The sequence below is a fragment of the Notolepis coatsorum genome (genome assembly GCF_963971535.1).
Source record: "Notolepis coatsorum genome assembly, chromosome: 6".
NCBI lineage: Eukaryota > Metazoa > Chordata > Actinopteri > Aulopiformes > Paralepididae > Notolepis > Notolepis coatsorum.
In genome coordinates, this window is record NC_140170.1 from 157,605,727 (window position 1) to 157,626,752 (window position 21,026).

General features: G+C 42.3%; 1 protein-coding gene across 1 annotated transcript in view; it reads left to right on the forward strand.

The window, feature by feature from the left end:
• slc2a9l2 (solute carrier family 2 member 9, like 2) overlaps positions 1-21,026 on the forward strand; it is a gene marked incomplete at both ends in the record, with an annotated part of 722,296 nt that overhangs the window by 633,449 nt on the left and 67,821 nt on the right. The gene's annotated exons all lie outside the window — the stretch shown is intronic.

Below are 21,026 nucleotides of genomic sequence, written 5' to 3' on the forward strand. Positions count from 1 at the left end.
CCCTTGCAAAGAAATCCCTGCTCGCTTCCTGAAATATTTCTCACAGTCTAGATCCCATTATACCATTCTGAATTATGTTTTTGTGCTTCGTTTGAAATGTAAAATAATAGGTCTACCTAAAATGCTGATAATAAATCATATTCAGCCTATGAATTTACTTTGTCCTATATAATGCATGTCATATTTATACGGATACGGCGCTCGAGACACACACAGTTATTTTAATAACGGACTAAACGGATCATTGCAAATGTGAATCCCGCAGGGATATTTTTAATGAATGAAACCTATCGGGCGTTTGGCTCTGATTAGTTTAATATTCTTTGCTGTGTATTTGCTTATTAAACGGAGCGCCCGGATTGTGTTTCATTCAAGCATATGACGCGTCTATGCGCGGATTGTGGATATGAATTATGAGGAATCTGAATCTGTGGAGTGTTTAATTGTATCACTGTCACTGTGACAGTGTCACACGTTTTTGTGATATTGTAACTGGGATTAAAATGTATGAGGAGATGCGCTGTTTGATGGATTTGATGACGTGACGTGACTTGATAAATTGAATGAGCCTTTGACGTTTTTGATGAATGAATTTGAGAAAATGCATTTATCTTTTCAAGCACTGTTATCTGATGATGAACATGAGGTGTCACTGGTATAAACCAAAGGGTAATCAATTCAATGCATGTATGGATTAGGTCCGAAAACAGATTAAAACCTGATTAATAGTGAAACTGTAGCCTCCCTCCAAGCCTCTCTTTGGGTTTATATAGTACATAATACCTAAGCACATACAGTACAGATATCCTCATAATATAATTTGTATCAATTAGATGTACTATTTGGGCTTGTTTTTATCCTTATTCTGAAAGAGTTGAACTAATTATTTTCGCTAGCAAGATCTCATTTGATTATTCATTCCATTAAGCCTACTGCCAGCAGGCACGTTTAAAGAAATATAATCTGATTGATTGGGGTAATGAGGGATTTAAAATTAGCCTATAGATTATGCATTTAACTTGTCGGCGAGGCTATTGAGCCATACTGTATTGTACCCATTCTGCAATCTGTTAATAAAGTTTTAAATCAATCAATCAATCAATCAATGCCGTTAGAAAATCAGGATTTCTGCTATCAACACCTGCTGTCTTTTCAGCCGTGCGCACTTATCCTGAGTATCAAGTCTGGTTCGAATTAACAAGACTGAATCAGCGTTCGAGGAACAGGGAAATCCCGGATTCAAACATCGGGTTAATTGAATCTGGATAATGGGACTTTTGATCGACTTAGTTGAACCAGGTACGGGGAATAGGGCCCTGATTTAGCAGGGGAGGGAAGGTGGGGTGTGTGCAAGGCCTGCTGTTGTACACTCTTAACAAAAATGGTGCTAAATAGCACTAAACGTGGTTATTTGGCTCATAATCATCTACAGGCTGCATACATTTTATTTGAAAATAATAATAAAATAAGAAACTGTAGAAATATGAGGAATGAGGTAGAAATATATATTCATAATTCATTATATGCCAATAAATAATAATAAATCAATGTGATGCTTTGAAGATGCAACATTTGCATTGGCAATTAATATTGGATTAGAAAATAGATGGATTTAACAGGACTTCCTTTAATCTAGATTAAAGGCCACTGCCTTTAATCTGCATGAACCGCTGCATGAACGTTGGCTGTAAACCAGCCATCTGTTTTGTTGTATTTCTGGACTCATTTAGGTGCTTTACTAATCATACAAATAGCTAAATATTCAAGTCATATATGGAGAAGAGTTACTGAAGAGATTTTTGATGGATTGACAATCCGGGTTTACTGATCTACCACCATCGAACCTGCCTCCGTTGACTGTCTTGTCCATCTTCTCTGGGTGGGCTCCTCAGCTTCAAGTCACTGTGTCGAAGGTTATTGAAATGTAAAGATCTCATCGCACTAGAAAGATTATGACTGTGCTGGTCGTCCCTGATCCATTGTGGTGGAATTGCTTCGATACAAAGATAAGCAAGAAATCTTGACGACAGCAACATCTCTTAAGTCTTTCACGGCCACGCTTACCGCTAATCTACCGCTAGATGGCCATCTTAAAATAGTTGTTTCCGCTGTGTTTCACTATGTTAGCAAGGCTGTGTGTGTGTTCTGTATTATAGCTGTGGAAACAATGGTGTGGCTCATTTGACAGACACTACTTGTAGTGCAGCATGGACTAAATAGTTTGTTTCTACACACTGTAGTTTGTAGTTTATTACACGCTAAACATCGTCTTTTTTCATAGATCACGAGATAAAACGTGTTATGTGCAATAAGCCGAATCGTTCTGGTTGATTCTCTGAACCCCCCAAATACTCCCAAAGGTATATAACATGTACATATGTACATTCACAAAATCATCAAATGGGGGGGGGGGGTCGTTTTAACTCAAAACTGTGATCGTGTTTGCCTAGCATGTTTTACGTCCGGTGAAACACAGAACTGTGATTCTTAGAAAAACACGTTTCAGATTAGGTAAAATAGACATAGAATATACCTTACCTTAGCCAGAAGGTATTCCAAAAAGAATAATTCCAAGTGATCGCATCGCCATCGCGATTACCAGTGTATATGTCTATACACGTTTCGATGGTAAAATACACTTAGGCAACGGAATTTCGAGGCGATCAATGTGAATCTCTGTTCAAGCAGGAGGAGGAGCCCCTACCAAAAAAAAGAAAAGGTAACCATGTATCCACGCCAATGCAATTCCAGTTCAGACACAGACGATACTGCCACCTGGTGATATTCGATCGGCATTGCAATTCCAATTTATACAAACGACCCAGGGACAGCTAGAATGCAGGCATTACATTTTCTACTGCGGCCGCGCCAAGCAGAGTCATTGGCGAGCAATAATGGCAGGACGCAGCGACTTGAGAGACCGGATTGCACTAATAGTTTGTCGTCGGAAATGTATAATAATCGCAAGATACATTCAGACAGTGTTGGATCTAACTAAATGGATTTATGAACACATTTATGCCCGGACCACAAAGCTTATTGAAGGGTTAGCGGCCGTGTGACGGCTCTACCGGAGTTATATGAAAATGTAATTGTAGTGCTGTCAGACCCCTTTCCTTTTAGCTAACGCTATTAAATAAAAATATACAGTGGAGGTTAAAAAAAGAATGACTTTACCTGAAAAAAGAAAGTTCAGTCAGGAGATGTTTTTTATGATGCACCCCCGCGGGAATCCACTTTACCATAAATCATAGGCTGATATACGCTACATTCTCTTTAAAAAAAAATTTTTTTATCACATTTTTTTTATTATTAATTACATGAAACAAGACAACACATTAACCACAATCACAATACACAAAACTTCACAGGAAAATAACAAAAACAATAATAATACAGAAATAACAATTTATAAATTATAAAGACAAAAAGAAAAGAAAATAGAGTTCAACCTTTTAAAATTAAAAAATTTCAAGGGGTGCTATCTAATAAATGACCAAATAGTGAAGAAATAGCTAAATAGCTGCCCCCCAATAAAATCCCCAGTTAAATTCAAGACATAACAAAAGACAAGACAGACAAGACATTTCCTCCTCCCCCTCCCATGAGACCGCCGGACTCCCCCGATCAAGCACCCCAACCCCGCTCAGCCGCACACGGCGGTCCTGACCTTCTCAGCTGCTGCGAACCACAGGTCAATCCCAGCCTGCCCCACCCCAATCACCCGCGCCGTGGATATCTCAAGATAAATCACATCCAACAGTGTTAGGGACCAGTTAATCACTGTGAGCTTCTCAGGCTCCTTCCACCTCAATGCTATTAGCTTCTTCGCTGCTGTGACGCCCGCTAGGACAACCCTTTTCAGTTGTACGGACTCGGGTAGTGTTGTTATATCGTTCAGGAGTAGCGTAACAGCTGTGAATGGGATAGTTAAGCCACACAGATCTGAAAGTTTGTCCGTTATTGACCTCCAGAAGCGGGCCACTGGTGGGCAATCCCAATACATATGCATATAAGTGCCAGTGGCCTTTTGAGAGCACAAAGTGCACCGAGAGTCGGTTATCAGTCCCATAGCAAATAGCTTCCTAGGTGTAAGATAGGTCCTATGAATATAATTAAAATTAATTTGCTGGTGATTGGGGTTGCGGGAAGACAATGCCACATTGCCCAAACATCATCCCAGTCAAACTCGGGGTCCAACTCCGGGATATCCACACGCCAGATTGTATCCAATGATACTTTTTTATATGTGGATTGAATTAAGAGCGTATAAAAGTCTGAGACAAACCCTCTGGAGGTCGACCTGTCCACTATGAGCCTGAGGAAGGGGTGTGGGTACAAAGCTTGAGCCCACACATTCTCTTTAAACATATAAATGTTACAGGACAAAAGTAATAGATTTAATCACTTTTATTCTTTTAAACTTGGTCTGACCGACCTTCAGCATACATAGACCATGAACAGGCAGTAGATCCAGTAGCAGAAACGCATGTCAGAAAACACGAGTGCTCCTATTGTCCTAAATGTTACAGGACAGTTTTAAAATGCTATTGTTTTACTGTATTTGCCCTATACACACTACATAATTTTAACTATACACAATACATAATTTCAACTATAGACAATACATAATTTCAACTATACACAATACATAATTTAAACTATATAGACAATACATAATTTGAACTATACAATAATACTGAATTTGAACTATACACAATACATAATTTGAACTATACATAATTTGAACTATACACAATACATCATTTGAACTATAATACTGAATTTGAACTATACTGAAAACGCATGTCAGAAAACACATATCCTGCATTATGCCTCCTCCACTCCTGGAGTCAGAGCCACTACACCTGCTTTTTTTGTTGTAAAATCGAATTATGTATTATTATACAACGGCATGCACATTTCTCGATTCTGATTGGCTGAGACAGTCAACTTACACGTGGGTATTTTTCATAACCCAACGCTCTTGGTCCCAGGACCCGCCCACAACCGCATCACTATCAATGCGCGTTCGTGGTTTTAGGAATTAAGGCGACACCCCAGGTGAATAGGCAAATATACTTTTTTTTGTTGATTTTGAGATTTTGTTATATTTTGCTTCCTAAACATGTCTTCTATGAAACTAGTGACAATAAAACGTCAATAACACACATTTAGTTGTTTATTTTACTTCATTGTGCCTTATTGCATCTATAAAAGTGCCTCATTTGCATATATAAACATAAAATTCAGAAAACTTGCAATATATTTTTTCTTAGTTTATATGTACATAACAAACTGGGAAAGTTTCATAGTGATATCTATTCAAATATTTGTTTCTTATTAGGGGGTACTACACTGTACTACACTGGTTGTAGCCTGTGTGTAGTTCTGTTCAGTTCAATAACACCATTATTATTATTATTATTCAGTTATCAGGCATGTGTTTAGGTTGTCTATTACTAATGGTTTAATTAGGTATTGTGTTTGCAAATATCTGTTTAAAAAAAAAATATGGCATTTTACAATACAGAACTTTGAAGGCGTTTTCCCAAAAATGAGTTTTAAGAGTTTTTCCTCATACTCTGAGCCAGAAATCTCCACTTCAGTAGCACTCACATACACCAAACCTTCCAGTTCTATTCATATTCATTCTTCATTCATTCATTCTATTCCTAAAAACATGGCGAAATATCGAATTTTACCATAAAAATTTACTGAATGGAGTATTTTCTGATTTATGGAGTGATAAAAAGAGATATCCAAAATCCCCTCTGTAATAACCTTTGGCTCTAATATGTCAACAAAATGAAACTATAATTTTTATGTTCAGATTTCTGTCCTGGAATTATATGCAAATGAGTGCTTATTTAACACTTTGACTGCCATGAAACGTCTTTTCACGTCATTGCTGGCCATGCTCAAGTTGCCGGGGGACGCTGTACAGCGTCCTTATATCAATATTTCAAAAATCTGCGATCGGATTCATATGTCCCCTCCGCTGGCCTGAGATCCACCAGCAGGACCCACTGAGCTCTCTGGCGGTTCAGGAGCACCATCTGGTGGCCGATCGGCGCAATCGCCAAACAGGATGTTGAATAGAGGTTGTCCTAGACGACCGTAGTACTTCCGGCGCTCGCTATAGGTCCCGCGACTCTGGCTCGTCACACTACACAGTGATCGATTGCCAATAACTCGATAAACAACATGATTTGGACGTATATACCATTATACAAGCTGGAGATGGACCGGGTACATTTACATCCCGTAATGATACGATTTCAACTCGACGATTATCGCCCAACGGCGCGCGGAGACTGGGGTGAGTTTCAGCGTGTAACGTTACCGTCTTCGATACTAACTGCTATTATCAACATTTGACCCACATTAGATGATTGGTATAACGCTGCCCACGGAATTATAAACGCCCCCTAGCCCATCCGGTCAACATCAGATGACGTGTAGTAACTTCTAGAAGTACGTCTAGTTGGAATTTTTTATATTTTACATTTACATTTACATTTAGTCATTTAGCTGACGCTTTTATCCAAAGCGACTTACAAGTTCTGTGCGACAAGACAGCAAGAAGGGTATAACTCTATCAGCTGAGTAACAATGTTCATCAAAGTGTTGCGTGTTACAGTGTAGGTTAGTTTATTAGGACAAGTGCATGACATTAAGGTTAGTCGGGGTTAGATTTTTTTTTTTTTTTTTTTTTTTTTTTATCATTTCAGATAATGGTTGAAGAAGTGAGTCTTTAGTCGACGGCGAAAGATTGGACGGGATTCGGCTGTCCTAACTGGGATGGGTAGTTCATTCCACCATTGTGGGGCAAGGACTGAGAATAGGCGGCTTCTCTTTGATGACCCTCCGGGAGCTTGGATAGGAGTAGATCTGAGGCGGCCAGAAGACGCAGAGCGTAGGGGTCTTGAGGGTGTGTAGTTAGAGACCATTGACCGGATGTAGGCGGGAGCGGTTCCCTTTGCCGCACGGTATGCTAGGTCGAGGGCCTTGAAGCGGATACGTGCAGCAATGGGGAGCCAGTGCAGGTCCCTAAGAAGTGGGGTGACATGGGCTGACTTCGGTAGGTTTGAGATCAGGCGGGCCGCTGCATTTTGAATGAGTTGAAGAGGCTTGGTGGCAGTGGCCGGGAGGCCAGCTAGCAGTGCGTTGCAGTAGTCGAGGCGGGAGATGACTGTTGATTGGACGAGGAGTTGGGTGGCTTCTTTTGTCAGGAAGGGGCGTATCCTTCTGACGTTGCTCAGGAGGAATCTGCAGGTTCTGGTTGTCGCTGCGATGTGAGCAGAGAAGTTCAACTGGTCGTCGAGGACAACACCAAGGTTCTTGGCGGTCGGCGACGCGGTCACAGCTGCATTCTCGACTGTGATGGAGAGGTCGGTCAGGGGGGAGGATTTGGCCGGCAGGTGGAGCAATTCTGTTTTGCTTAGGTTCAGTTTGAGGTGGTTGGTCGTCATCCAGGCGGAGATGTCGGACAGACAGGCAGACAGACAGATTATATTGCGCTGATTGCCATAAAACTGTATTGCATCATCAATATAATGCATTTGGGGCTATAGATCACGTTCTGGAGAAAGCTGCAGAAAGAGATGAAAACATACTTATACATTATACCATACTTTACTATGAATATGTGAATGAAAAAGTTTAACGTTGCTACACAATGAACAATACATATAGGACTTTGAATGGGCCCTAATAATGGCAATGTAGCAATAGAATTTAAAAAGTTATAGCCATGCAAAGAAGGGGTACTTCTCCATAGACAAATAGAGCCGGCAACCTATGGTATATCATTAATTTAACCCAAGGCAACCAAAGTGTTAAGTAGATCATGCCTCATTTGCATATTTAAACATACAATTTCAGAAAACTTGTAATACAAAAAAGTCTTGTCTTAATATAAGTAATCAACTGGGGATAATCATTGTGATATCTATTAGTAAAAATTTTTACCCTATTCACCTGTAGTGTCTTGCCAGCAAGATGGCGGACAAGCCGGACAGGAAACATTACGAAAGGATAATGGTGATAGGGTCATAAAGACTAAATGAAAAACGATTCTGTCACGGCGAATGTCTTAGTTGCTTAAACAATGTTGGATGATGTAATTGATGGGTCATGAGTCATTGTGGAACAAAATAAAAATCGCGTGAATTGATTGATTGATTGATTAATTGCAAACAAAAAATGTACCTACTTTCTATAGAAGCAGCTGGGAGGTGCGCTGTTTTAAGTGAGCGTGGACTATTGAATTGATTGATTGATTGATTGATTGATAGCTAATTTTATTACTGTCCGCCTGGTTTCCAACTGGTTAAGTTTAGGCCCTCTTTCGAAGTTGGTTAAGGTTAGAGTTTGTCTTTAGAGCAGGGCGATAGACGTAAGGTTATGTATATAACCAAGTTCTATGAATTCTGGTGACGCTCAGCGTCAGTCTGCACTGACTTCACTTCGTGCACGTGCACTGAATAAAAAATTCCACAATGTACCTTTACATACCAACATTCGTCTGGCCACACCCCTATCCGCTTACCTTCATAAACAGGTGTGTGGTCACCTACTCGCCTCCTTCCCAAACTTTCACCACAAGGTGAGATCAAGGGCCGCAGCGGCGTCCTGACGCTGAGCGTCACCAGAATTCATAGAACTTGGTTATATACATAACCTTACGTTCTATTTCATTCTGGCCTCCGCTCAGCGTCAGTCTGCACAAGAGGAGCTGAGCGGAAGCCAGAAGCTCGACAAATGTACCCCGCTGAGGCCCCCCACAACCATCAGACCGGGGAGGACCGAGCCCCCCGACCCTCCCTAATGGAGGGATACCCTCCCTATTGGAGGACGGGAGGGAGACGCACAGGGTGAGCAGACCGTGGCTTGACCCCACGACTACGCACACGCACAACCCGCATGCCACCAGGGAACGAACGGAAGGAACAACCCTTGTTACTGCCCCCAAAATCACGGGGTCAAGAGCAAACTCAACCCCGTGGCAAGGCCGTAGCAGCGGAGCGCGAAGGAATACCCAGACCCACTGAAGGGACTGGATCCCCTGGAAAAAGGGGGTCCGGAGAGGTCAATGACGCCAGGCATCAAGACCCCACCAGGCGGTCACTTAGTGACACCGCCCCCCACATCGCCAGCGTATTCGGACAGGGCTCCTCCAAGAGCGGGCCCTTTCCCCCCATTAGTACACCGCCTGGCACACTGACCCTGCAACACAGGCAGTCAGCATGGCCGTCAAGCATTCAAAAGGTTAACCAACGGAAGCAGGCAGCGCACCGGGGAAACCAGGCAGCAGGCTGTAGACCCGAGCCTGGAGCACTGCGGACGAGACAGGCGCCAAAGGGGTCAACTGCCCCCCGGCGGAAGGGGCGTATGCTGGCATTGTTGCGCACCATGACAAAGCCTCCATAAAAAAAAACCCACCCAGAGGGGTCGAGGCAGAGAAGGCTGACACAATTGGCAGACGTCATGAACGTGCAGGGGCACACTCAACCGGGTAACCCGGGAGTTGACTCTGCTCCAACACACCAGGGAATCAACCACCCTCTTGGTACCACATACGGTGGTTGTTCCTATAACCCCTCAAGAAAAAAGGGTTATCCCAGGCCTACGGTTTCAACGAAACATTACTTCGGACCGGGCCCGGCGGCTCGGGAAGCACACAGGGTTACCAGAGGAGGTCCAGAAGACCACCCCAACAGCCCCCTCTTCGCCATGCCTGAGAGAGGAGCGAAAGAAAGGAGAACCAGCCCCTTATAATAGTGCCAGGTACAACGTGTACCCAACAAATGGTCTCCATAATGCCTAACCCTGTGACACCCGGGCCGACCCGGCATTTTTCCCCCCTCAGGGTACCAGAACAGCAGATCTGCGTCCCCGGCGGACAACGGGTTAACTGACCTGGACCAGCGCGACCAGAACCAGTCCCGTGCCCTAACCACGCCGACATGCCCACTCCAGGAGAGGGGGTAGGTATGCGTGTCGATCTAAAACATGAAAAGAGGGCGCCACCCAGACGGTCCCATTTGTACCGCGCTCAGTGGCCCACCCCAAGGGCGTGAGACCCCTCTACCTATGTTCTGATCTATTCCGTTAACATCCCCCAGATATGAAAGAGAATTCATCGAGACAACCTAGTAAACTGGCGCTCGGAAGAGACAAAACTCCATCCCAGTTGCCCTAAAAAACGCTGTTTTAATAACGAGCAACCAAGGCGTACTAGCCCCCTGCATGATTCTTAACAGAAACACCCTGAGCCAGCACTATGTACGCGTCGAGACCCAAACACATCAATGGATAGTCTAGCAAGACACCAGACATTGTTCCTCCAAGTCGCCTGGGAGAACGACACGGAGCCGTCGTGCTTCATGTTCTTTCCTCTTTTTATTTAAAAAAGAAAGAAACACAGACTGACATGAATCCCACGTGACGCAGCTGAGGGTAAAATGTTTTACATTTTTACATCCCGCCACCCTCGCCACAGGGAGGAGATGGAAATCCCCAGAGAGACTTCCCACGCGAGCTGTATAGATTGAAAAGAAATATTGCAACATTGAGCTATGTAACACTTGATTTAGGGCTCTCCGAGGAGGAGGCACTGAACCAATACACACTCAATAATCGAATTGAATCGAATACACACACAATAGAGCAGAACTCCTTTTTTGAAGTTCTACTCACCTTGACAATCTGAGGAGGAGGCTTTGAACTCTGAGGAGGCTCCCTCACTGGGAAGGAGAGTCCGAACTCACAGAAGGCACTTCTACCTGAGGAGGAGCTTCGTGAGGAGGAGCTCTGACAACTCCCTGAAACAGATCCATAACATGGACCTGAACAACCCACGGAAGTTTTACCAATAGAGACTCGCTCAGTGCCGTACTCTATGGCGGGGAAATTTCCGCGGTGCACATGCCCAATATTTCAGGGCATGGGACCAGGAAACTCCCCCCCCCCCCCCACCCTGTAACGTGCCGAACAGCAACGTGACAGGAACCTTGAAGGACAGGGGGTTTTAACCCCTGACCAATCAGAAAAGGGGAGGAAAGGATTACCAGTTCACCCCTTTACGACCCCTCACCCCTGATACGATATAATGACAAGTAGAGCATGACACAGTCATAGCATGCTACATGAAGCATCTAACAGCTTCACATAGCTCATGTGCTAACCTGCTACCTGAGTTTTACTAAGGAAAAAACACAGAACAGAGAGGGCCCCTTTAAGAGCCCCGGTCCAGACTTACACATGTGCTTCTGTGGGCCAAACCTAACCCAGTTGTAGATCACAACGACACACACAACCCTTCATCACAACAAAAAATGGCAAAAGTACACTCTTACTACAGAGGAACGCCGTTTTTCATAACGAGAGAAGACAGAAGTCCTCGATTATGTAATGACCACAGACCTTGCTAAGCACACATGATAAGTGACCAAACAACCTTTTCTTTAGGAAAAAATTGTTTCTCAAGCGGAAAGCACAACCCCAGCAACTTAAGCTGAGGGTTACATCGTATCCCCACAAACACAGTGACACAATATATTGTAACCAAACATGTCTGAGAGGAGGGAGGGGAAGACCCAGGGAAACCGGGGGATCACCCCTCCTATCTTACCCTTGATACGACCAAGGCGAACAGGCACCTCTGTTAATGTGTGAACATGCTGTTCATTGTCATCACAGGCTGAGAAAAAAGATTCATTCCTCAATCACATGTCACTAAGCATAGCTTTACAGGTTAATTAACCCTCTTAGTTGTGAGTTCACCCACGGTACAACGTTACATGAACACACATGTTCTCATCACAACCAAACCAGTTAATTTTTACACATGTAAAAAACAACGCCGATTTACTACAGAGAGAAAGCTATACCAGTGACAAGACAATTCACACACAACACGCGTCGTATCCTCAATGTATTGCAGCAACACATGTTTTGGAAACATCGTTATTACAAAACATTTAGAAGGGAAGAAAAGAAGAAGTGTTTAAAGTCCGGTCAGGACTCCTACCTTCACCCTGAGCGCAGGCCGAGAGAACAGCAACACTGGTTAACGGGACACCGAGTTGAACCCAGCATCTCCTGCGTTGGTGACGAGGGTATGTCCGCTACGCCACCCAGCCGCCGTTCTCCATGTTGACGAAGTCCTCGCTAGCACTGGCACCCGGGTGTAGGGTTGACTAACATCCTCTGTCAAAGATGATGTCGTAGTCAGAGTGTTAAAGGCATGTTTATAGTCACAGTAACATTTCAACAGTGTAGCATTAAGCTAACAGCCGTCCGACTGATAGCAACAAGCTAACGTTTACTAGCCTAGTGAACACAACGAGCTAGCGCCGCAGCTAACAGCTGACTGGCTAACAACAGTAGGCCACAACTAGCACGCCAGCTAAGCAGCTATCACCTGAACTGTACACAACGACATAACAAGCCACACTTCAGACAGGCCACTGTCCAAGTCCCTCCCCACCTAAGAGGGAAGAGAAAAAGAAATGTCAAACACAGTTTTCAACTGTGATTTACCAGACATACAGCGGAGCCGGCACAATTCCCATCCGGGCTGCAGCCGACTTGAGCATGGAACTCCCGATAATGAAGATCCTATGCCCACATTTCCTCGTTAGGGTGTACTTCCACATTTATGTGAAAGATGGGGCCTGCACGGGACAGAGAAGCATCCGCTCGTCCAGAGAATCCCGGGTTTTAACCAGGTCTTGGTCGCGGCCCACTAGGTTGACCATCATGGGCGTCAGACCAAGATCCTCCGTCCGCCGCTTAAGAAGCCGAGCAGAGGACCCCAGTCCGGGGTCGGCGTTCGTAAAATTGTCAGCTAACCCCCATAGCATAAACAGACAACCAGTGCTCGCAAGCAAAACAGTACTCACCCCACCCGGAAGCAAACTGGCTTCTCACAACAGCCGGTGCCTCCCACAGTCCAGCTGTATGACCGGAGGGCAAATACCCATCCAGCCGCAGCAAGGAGGACTGCAGTTGGGGAGTATATCAGCGGCGCGAGCCCCTAATACGAAAAAGCCGGTGGAGGTCAGAATGATCATCATCTTCCAGACACTCCAGTGACGAAGACAATATCGCCGTATTTTCTCGAAAATAGTGAGAGAGAAAATAAAGATATGATGTCAACGTATCTTCCCGTTCTTTTGTTTTCCAACTTTCTTCAACTAAACAACCTTGTCAAGTGTGGGTATCTACAGAAGGCACTTCCTTGTGGTGAAAGTGAAGAAGGAGGCAAGTAGGTGACCACACACCTGCTTATGAAGGTAAGCGGATAGGGGTGTGGACAGACGAATGTTGGTATGTAAAGGTACATTGTGGAATTTTTTATTCAGTGCACGTGCACGAAGTGAAGTCAGTGCAGACTGACGCTGAGCGGAGGCCAGAATGAAATAGAACCACCAGCCCTGATTCCAAACTCTAACCTTAACCAAATTCGAAAGAGGGCCTAAACTTAACCAGTTGGAAACAGCAAATTTTATTACTGTCCGCCTTGTTTCCAACTGGTTAAGTTTAGGCCCTCTTTCAAAGTTGGTTAAGGTTAGAGTTTGTCTTTAGAGCAAGGCGATAGACCACCAGCCCTGATTCCAAACTCTAACCTTAACCAACTTCGAAAGAGGGCCTAAACTTAACCAGTTGGAAACAAGGTGGACAGTAATAAAATTAGCAATCAATCAATTCAATAACCCACGCTCACTTAAAACAGTGCACCTCTCAGCTGCTTCTATAGAAAGTAGGTTTAAAAAAATATATATATATCTTATAGGGCAGAGAACCCCCCCCCCCCTATATAGGGCAAAGAAAACTTTTTATTTTTTTCCTATAGGGCAAAGAAAACTTTTTTTTATTTGTTTTACCTACTTTCTATAGAAGCATCTAAGAATGAAGTTCTATAGAAAGTAGGTTAAAAACTAAAGAAAAGTTGGATGTGTTAGTTTGCTGGATGTCTAGTTGAAAGACAGTTGGATGTCTTAGTTTGTTGGATGTCTAGGTGAAAGACAGTTGGATGTACAGTGAGTGGTAATTAGTAATACAGTGAGTGGATTACTAATAAATGACATCAGCGACCATTTACCAGTTTTTACAGTTTATGACAACAACTACACAGAAAACAAGCAGGACAATAAACTACAATTTAAACGAGTAAGGACTGAAGAATCAATGAACGCTTTCAAAAATGATTTGCTACTACAAAATTGGGAGATAGTATATAAAGAGGATGACACTGATAAAGCATATGAAACATTCTTATCTATATTTAACTTACTATATCACAAACATTGTCCAATAAAAGAATATAGCAGTAAACATAAACACTCAGACAGCCCATGGATCACAAGGGGATTACAGAATGCATGTAAAAAGAAAAATACACTATATAGAGAATTTATAAAACATAGAACTAAAGAGGCAGAAAATAAATATAAGAAATATAAAAACAAGTTGACTAATATTATGAGAAGATGTAAGAAGGATCATTATAGTAGAATATTAGATAACAACAAATATAATATTAAAGGTGTTTGGAAGATATTAAATGGTATTATCAGGAATGGATCAAGACAAATAAACTATCCTCAGTATTTTATGGAAGAGGATCAAACTATTAGCAATATGGACAATGTGGTTAACAACTTTAATAAATTTTTTGTAAATATTGGACCAGAATTAGCGGGAAAAATCCCAGATCCAGTGACTCCTGAAGACATAAAAGACAATTACATTGAAAGAAATCCTAGTTCAATGTTTCTGGAAGCGGTAGATGAAAATGAAATTATAGAAACTACTAATAAATGTAAAAACAAGACATCTACAGACAGTAATGAAATAGATATGAAAATAGTAAAAAATGTCATTATTGGGATTTCAAAACCACTCACGCACATCTGCAATTTATCATTCAAAACTGGTCGATTTCCGAATAAAATGAAAATAGCAAAAGTCATACCTCTGTTCAAGACTGGAGATAAACACCACTTCACAAATTATAGGCCTGTTTCTCTACTTCCTCAGTTTTCAAAAATATTAGAAAAACTCTTCAACAACAGATTAGATAAATTCATTGATAAACATAATTTACTCACCGATAGCCAGTATGGATTCAGAACACACCGGTCAACATCACTAGCGTTAATAGAACTCATTGAAAAAATCACAAATTCCATAGATCAAAAAAAACATGTAGCTGGAGTATTCATTGACCTAAAAAAAGCATTTGATACTATTAATCATGATATATTAATCAGGAAATTGGAGAGATATGGGATCAGGGGGGTAGTATTGGACTGGGTAAGAAGCTATCTAAATAAAAGACAACAATTTGTGACAATGAGAGATTATAAATCTGAATGTTTGGACATTGCTTGTGGTGTCCCCCAGGGGTCAGTGTTGGGTCCAAAACTGTTCATCTTGTACATTAACGAGATATGTAAAGTATCCAATATATTTAAATGTATTTTATTTGCGGATGACACTAATCTTTTTTTTTCTGGTGAGAATGTCCAGCAGCTTTTAGAGGTCATCACATCTGAAATGAAGAAATTGAAGGAATGGTTTGATAGAAACAAATTATCATTGAACTTGAGCAAAACTAAAATTATGTTGTTTGGAAACTGTAGATTGGATACTCAGGTACAAGTTAAAATAAATGATGTGATTATTGAAAGAGTTTATGAAAATAAATTCCTAGGTGTAATAATAGACCATAAAATCTGTTGGAAACCTCACATAAAACATGTCCAATCTAAACTCTCACGAAGCATTTCAGTCATGAGTAAAGTAAAGCACATCCTGGATAGAAAATCACTCTACATTCTCTACTGTTCACTAGTTTTACCATATTTAAATTACTGTGCTGAAGTCTGGGGAAACAATTATAAGTCTACACTACAACCACTTTTTATACTCCAAAAAAGGGCCATAAGGATAGTTCACATTGCAGGTTATCGTGATCACACTAACATATTGTTTCTGGAGTCAAAGACATTGAAGTTAAATGATCTTGTGGAATTTAAAACGGCACAATTAATGTATAAAGCAAAAAGTCATGCACTTCCAAGAAACATTCAAGAATTGTTCTTTGATAGGGAGGGGGGTTATAATCTGAGGGAAGAACACAATTTAAAGGTGCTAAACGTACGCACTACCATGAGAAAACACTGCATCTCAATATGTGGAGTGAAACTGTGGAACAGTCTTAATGTGGTGTTAAAGCAATGTCCAAACATGAGACAATTCAAACTGATGTATAAGGAAATTATGTTCACAAGGTACAGGGATGAAGAAGGGACTTGATATTCACAGGTGTTTACATTTTTATTTTGTTTCTATTTTATTTTATTTTATACATATATAGTTTTTGTTTTTTGTTTTGCATATATATATATATATATATTTTTTTTTTTTCTTTTCTTTTCTTTTCTTTTTTATGTTTAAAATAGTACACTCATTTGAGTAGTGGAAAAGGGGTAGGATTAAATAAGTGTATACTTCTTCCTACTCCTTTTCGAACATGCAGATTGAGTTGTTTTTCTTTTTTGTTATTGTTTGTTGTATTCATTGCATGTTCGAAATAAAGACTTCAAATAAAAAAAATCAAAAAAAAAATTTCTTAGTTTGTTGGATGCCTAGTTGAAAGACAGTTGGATGTCTTAGTTTGTTGGATGTCTTAGTTGAGAGACAGTTGGATGTGTTAGTTTGTTGGATGTCCTACTGAGAACAGTTGGATGCACTTCCGAGCTGCTTCCACATGGAGGCAACTTCTATTTTTATTTTTTTGGGAACAACTTTTTCTGGCGGATGTTTTTTTTAAATAAATCTTTAATTAATGTGTGTTTATTGTATAGCAATAAGGTTGGATGAATGTGCCAGTTGTATAAAAGCCATTACACCACGCGCAGTCGTGGGTTGTGACAATTAGACCATGCCTAGGGGGTCTAACAACCCTCGGCTGCGCCTCGGGCCTAACAACCACCCCTAGGCATGGTCTAATTGTCACAACCCACTCCTGCACGTGATGTAATGCTTAATTAAAGCACTGTTTCCCTTGTTTAGTTTAGTTAGTTGTTTAGTTTAGTTAGTTATTCAAGTCATAAGCTTGTTCAGTTAATAAAAACATGCACTGAAAAGTTACAGTATGTAGATTTGTTTATTTGTATGACAAAGTCAGTCAACCCTTGCAATCAGTTTCATTTAATGAATTGAAAACAGCATTGATATTACGTAAAACCAAACTGGCAATAGAAAAGATGTTCAAAATGATTTAGTTCACTTAAAACGCTAACGCTATTAAATAAAAATATATAGTGGAGGTTAAAATAAGAATATGACTTGGCTTGAAAAAAAGTTCAGTCAGGAGATTTTTTTTGCTTTAAAGGGGAGATGTTTCATAGCGATATAAACATAGTCATAGCATCAAATTAGTATTTAGATAAACCACAGAAAAAATCATGTTATAAAAATAAGCCGTTTCTAAGAAAAGACGATTTGTTATGTCCCTTCGTGTAGCATTTATCAACCAGTGCGCCGCCATTTTGTTCATGTTACATCCTGACGTCACTGAGATCGTTTCGCCCAGAGCCTTCCACCTGGACCATGGACCTAGAGGCTGTAGCTAGAATGGATCTGGAAAGTTTTGACGAGGTGGACAGACCCACAGAGAGTATCAGAAACCCAGTGGCCTATGCCTTTGAGCCAGTTAGAACGAGACGTGCTCCTCCTGTCGAGCCGGACTACGATGGAGAAAGTGGTGCGCAAAACTTGCCTGAAGATGATGATGGCCTCGTTGGGAATACTGCCTGGTGCCGCTGCGGATATTGTATCCCGATGGAAACTGAAGTTGAAAGCGTGTGCTGCCAAGATGAACACATGGCTAACCTAGAGGCTAGAGCATCTCATAATCGACAACTGCATAACGAGGAGTCCAACTTATAAAATGTTGTGTCTTGAGAGAGATGTCCTGGAGGTCTCGATGTTGTCGTTGATAGACAATCACAATACAATATATAAAACAACAAAAAGCCTTCACACACGACTGCACTCCTATACATGGCACCAACACCATTATCAAGTTTGCAGACAACACAACATTTACATTTACATTTACATTTAGTCATTTAGCTGACGCTTTTATCCAAAGCGACTTACAAGTTCTGTGCGACAAGACAGCAAGAAGGGTATAACTCTATCAGCTGAGTAACAATGTTCATCAAAGTGTTGCGTGTTACAGTGTAGGTTAGTTTATTAGGACAAGTGCATGACAGTAAGGTTAGTCAGGGTTAGATTTTTTTTTTTTTTTTTTTTTTTTTTTTATCATTTCAGATAATGGTTGAAGAAGTGAGTCTTTAGTCGACGGCGAAAGATTGGACAGGATTCGGCTGTCCTAACTGGGATGGGTAGTTCATTCCACCATTGTGGGGCAAGGACTGAGAATAGGCGGCTTCTCTTTGATGACCCTCCGGGAGCTTGGATAGGAGTAGATCTGAGGCGGCCAGAAGATGCAGAGCGTAGGGGTCTTGAGGGTGTGTAGTTAGAGACCATTGACCGGAGGTAGGCGGGAGCGGTTCCCTTTGCCGCACGGTATGCTAGGTCGAGGGCCTTGAAGCGGATACGTGCAGCAATGGGGAGCCAGTGCAGGTCCCTAAGAAGTGGGGTGACATGGGCCGACTTCGGTAGGTTTGAGATCAGGCGGGCCGCTGCGTTTTGAATGAGTTGAAGAGGCTTGGTGGCAGTGGCCGGGAGGCCAGCTAGCAGTGCGTTGCAGTAGTCGAGGCGGGAGATGACTGTTGATTGGACGAGGAGTTGGGTGGCTTCTTTTGTCAGGAAGGGGCGTATCCTTCTGACGTTGCTCAGGAGGAATCTGCAGGTTCTGGTTGTCGCTCCGATGTGAGCAGAGAAGTTCAACTGGTCGTCGAGGACAACACCAAGGTTCTTGGCGGTCGGCGACGCGGTCACAGCTGCATTCTCGACTGTGATGGAGAGGTCGGTCAGGGGGGAGGATTTGGCCGGCAGGTGGAGCAATTCTGTTTTGCTTAGGTTCAGTTTGAGGTGGTTGGTCGTCATCCAGGCGGAGATGTCGGACAGACAGGCCGAGATCCGCTCAGAGACGTGGATATCTGAGGGAGGGAAGGAGAGGAAGAGTTGAGTATCATCGGCATAACAATGATATGAGAAGCCATGAGACGTGATAATGTTACCCAGTGATTTAGTGTAGAGGGAGAAGAGAAGGGGTCCTAGGACCGAGCCCTGGGGGACACCCGTCCGGAGGGGGCGGGTGGCCGACAGAGTCCCTCTCCATGACACTTGGTAGGAGCGGTCGTTGAGGTATGATGTCAGCCATGTCAGCGCAGATCCAACCACTCCCATTCCTGTGAGGGCCGCGAGGAGGATCTGATGGTTGACTGTGTCGAAGGCTGCAGATAGATCTAGGAGAATCAGGACAGAGGAGAGGCCTTTCGCTTTTGCTAAGTGAAGTGCCTCTGTGACCGCAATGACGGCCGTTTCTGTGGAGTGGCCAGTCCGGAAGCCAGACTGATTGGGGTCTAGGAGGTCATTCTGTAAGAGATAAGCAGTAAGTTGGTTGGATACAGCACGTTCAAGTGTTTTAGAAAGGAAGGAGAGAAGAGAGACAGGACGATAGTTGGCTATTTGTTTTTTTTATGAGGGGCGTGACTCTGGCTCACAAAGCAGACTCTGTCATCTCCCTGAACTCTGTACCACGATGACAGCCCCCCTGATACCATATCAACTCTGAACTCTGAACGTTGAAATTCATTGCATATAACCTAGGCTCGGTTACCCATGCTGTACAAACTTTGAACTCTGTTCCATACTCAATGTATACCTACCTACTGCTTTCACAGTCTACACCTGCCCTACACTGTAATCATAGTAATTACAATTATCATAACTACCTACCGCATACTATTGTCAACCCATATAACTATGTAACAACAGTGCTGTGACAGCCCCAACGGTGTTCAAACTGAACTTGCCTGGTTTCTAGTCATTGACTCCTGTACCAATTTGAAACCTAGGCTTATTAGGTTTCAAATTCTCATTCCAAACTGAGCCACAGACATGTGGCCTTGACTGAGTGCATCAGTGGTCTGACAAGGGATCTTGTGGGATTAGATTGGTGTATTTCAAAACCTGCTAGGGACATGTTCTGGGTGGGAGAGAGCCATGAGAGCCAGGGAAAATAATTCTGGAGTGATTGCCCATTATATCCTGACCTTATCAGATCCAGACAGAGCCAGCTCACTTTATGGTGTCATTATAATATCAGCAACGTAACAAATTAAGTGTTAAGGGGTCCCCACACGGCGAGCGATTTTAGCCAGGCGACCGATTTTTTTAGCGAGCCGACAGACAGAATTGTATCGCCTTCATTGTTATGAATGAGAGAACCCACACGGCAGGAGATTCTGAAGCGATGGTCGCACAGCTATTTCTGTCGCCTCGCTAAATATCTCCTCGATCCTATTTTTTGAGGCGACACAGCAGGACAATGAGGAAATAACATGACTTCTACAGAAGTTCTACTGGTGTATCATTTGTACACCATTAATGTATCATTCAATACATTCATTGATCAATAACCTACCTATTATTACCATGCTACTTGTTATGTTCATTATTATTAACGGGAACAATTTAAATAAATAACGTTAGTTTGAGAAGCTGTAGTGGCCGCTTGTCATTAACTAATAAATGAACAATGCGCCACGATGCACCTACTAGTGTTTTTATACTCGGGTAACAAAAGAAGTTGTGGATGTTGACAGAGTTTAATGTCCAGGCTGCAGCTGATGTAGTTTGTAAGGTTTATTGTCCAAAGAAAATTATGGTTGACAACAAAACAGTTTGCGTCTTCCGTGAAAAAAACACTCTCTCAGCAGCTGCATAACAATACTTGTCCAATCGTTGGTAATGAACGTATCGTAGTGATCAGGCATGCAGTATGTCAGGAAGAATGAGGAGAGGTTGTA